Genomic DNA, 2,828 nt, shown 5'->3' on the forward strand with positions numbered 1-2,828 from the left:
CCATTCCCCTTTCCCTTTCCTTTCCCTTTCCCTTCACCTTTCCTTTTCCCTTTCCCTTTCCCTTTCCCTTTCCTTTTCCTTTCCCTTCACCTTTCCTTTTCCCTTTCCTTTTCCCTTTCCCTTTCCTTTTCCCTTTCCCATTCCCATTCTCCCTTTCCTTTCCTTTTCCTTTTCTCTTTCCCATTCCCCTTTCCCTTTCCTTTTCCCTTTCCCTTCACCTTTCCTTTTCCCTTTCCCTTTCCTTTTCCCTTTCCCTTTCCCTTTCCCTTTCCCATTCTTTCCTTTCCCTTTCCTTTTCCCTTTCCCTTTCCTTTTCCCTTTCCCTTTCCCATTCTTTCCCTTTCCCTTTCCTTTTCCCTTTCCCTTTCCCTTTCCCATTCTTTCCCTTTCCTTTTCCCTTTCCCTTTCTCATTCTTTCCCTTTCCTTTCCTTTTCCCTTTCCCTTTCCCTTCCACCTTTCCCATTCTTTCCCTTTCCCTTTCCTTTTCCCTTTCCCTTTCCATTCTTTCCCTTTCCCTTTCCTTTTCCCTTTCCCTTCACCTTTCCTTTTCCCTTTTCCCTTTTCCCTTTCCCTTTCCCTTTTCCCTTTCCCATTCCCATTCTCCCTTTCCCTTTCCTTTTCCTTTTCTCTTTCCCATTCCCTTTCCCTTTCCTTTTCCCTTTCCCTTCACCTTTCCTTTTCCCTTTCCCTTTCCTTTCCCCTTTCCCTTTCCCTTTCCCATTCTTTCCCTTTCCCTTTCCTTTTCCTTTCCCTTTCCCATTCTTTCCCTTTCCTTTTCCCTTTCCCTTTCCCTTTCCCATTCTTTCCCTTTCCCTTTCCTTTTCCCTTTCCCTTTCCCTTTCCCTTTCCCTTTCCCTTTCCCATTCTTTCCCTTTCCCTTTTCCCTTTCCCTTTCCCTTTCCCATTCTTTCCCTTTCCCCTTCCTCCTTCCCCCCCCGCTTCCTCCTGCCCTGTCCCCCAGGCAAGGCCCCAGGAGCAGCCCCTGGGGGAGCAGTCACCCCGCTGCTGCCGGGCACAGGCAGCGCAGGCAGCAGCCCTGCTGCAGGCAGGGCGGGAGGAGGAAGAGCTGGCCAGGGAGAGGTGCCGGCTGGCAGCACAGCTGGTGACACAGCTGGGAGAGGTGGGAGCAGCTGGAGGCCCCCTGGGGTGGGGGGCAGCTGGGGGCAGGGGGTGCTGGGGTGCAGAGGAGGGTCCTCCTCGAAGCAGGGGGACAGTCGCCGAGGCCATGCAGGCAGTTCGGGGGGGTGGGCATGGCCCCTGCCTGCACTTTGCCTGCACTTTGCCTGCTGGGGGGAGGTTGCTCAACGCTGTGACCTTTACCTGGGGGCTGTGGAGCGTGTGGCCCCCCCGCTGCCCGCGGGCATCCCTCCGGGCACCAGAGGAGGCAAAGGCAGATGCCACCAAGCAGGAGGGAGAGGGGATGGTGCAGGTGGGGGCGGTGAGGCTGTGTCCCAGGGAGGCAGCAGAAGCTCTGTGCAGAGCACGGGACCCGGGCTGTGCCCGGTGTGCGGGCGAGCGGCACAGCCTGGCACGGCGCAGGGCTGGGCATTCAGGGCAGCGCCAGAATGATAAGCCATACCTGGTGGTAGTCTCAAACACAGCACATCACCGCTGGGGGCAAAACATGGGGAACATTTCCTGGCAAGAAGGTCAGCTGGGCCATGGAAGACATGGCCAGAGTGCACGGTGCTCGGTCTGGACCAGGCACCGGGAGGCTGGCGGGGAACAGCCTGGCACTGGCAGAAGGGCTGGGCCGAATGAGCTAATCGCTCGTTTTCCATCCCAGCATTTTATGGTTCTATGAATTTTCTCTCCGTTAGAAACGGGAGAGAGAAAACAACCCCAAAATAAAAGCAAGAACAAGTGAGAAAGAGCAAAAAACGCAGGGGCATGGGAGCACTCGGCATGTCAGGGGCGGGTGAGGGCTGCAGCGAGCCTCCAGCATCCCTCACCCAGCTCGCCCCCCTGTAGGACACCGTGTGTGGTGTCACCGCCAACCCTGGGACCCTGCATGATGCCATTGTCACCCAGGAGAAAGACATCAGGGGTTTGAGCTGGAGGGTGGAGGAGCTGACGGGGGACAGGGAGACCAGGATCCAGGAGGTGGGTGATGCTCTGCCCAGCGCCCCAGCTCCGTACCGGCCCCAGCACCGGCACCTCTGCACTCCATGAGCCTCCAGCCCGGAGCAGCACAGCCCCTGGCAAAAAGGCTGGGATGGGAAGGGGGGAAGCAGGCAGCAGAGGTAGAGTGGGAGAGTAATTTAACATGACAGGCTGTTTATTTTGGCAAAAAGGGTTTCTTTTCAACAGATTTCAAAGCCTGGCCCCACGGCTTGGGGGGGGACCACACAGAGGAGCGGGAGAGCAGGGGTGCAAGGCGGGGGGGTTCGATGGAGCACCTGGACTGAGAGAAATGGAGACGACCCCCCTGCCTGCTTGTCCCTGGGGAAGTGGTGGGGGTTCACAGCCCCGGGTGTGCTCGCACGCTCCAGCGGAGCCCCCCGCTCCCCAGGGTACCCCCACGGGTGCCCGCGCACTTCCGCGCACACGTGCTGGCCTGCACACCCGTGCACGTTCACACGCTCCCCCAGCCCCTGCTCCTTCCTCCGGGCCAGGGCTCAGCTGGAGCCTTGGCTTCCTCCAGTGACATTTCAAAAGAGGCCGTTTATTTAAAAAAAAAAAAAAAAAAAAAAATTTCTAGGAAAGAAATAATTATTATAATCACATTAAGAGCTTTGGCTGTAAAAGCCCTGCGAGAGTGCAGGGAAGGAACCGAGGCTGCTAAGGGCAGGGAGCGCAGGGGGTGGTTTTCCTGCCTTGTGCTCTT

The sequence above is a fragment of the Caloenas nicobarica genome, chromosome 8 (genome assembly GCF_036013445.1).
Source record: "Caloenas nicobarica isolate bCalNic1 chromosome 8, bCalNic1.hap1, whole genome shotgun sequence".
NCBI lineage: Eukaryota > Metazoa > Chordata > Aves > Columbiformes > Columbidae > Caloenas > Caloenas nicobarica.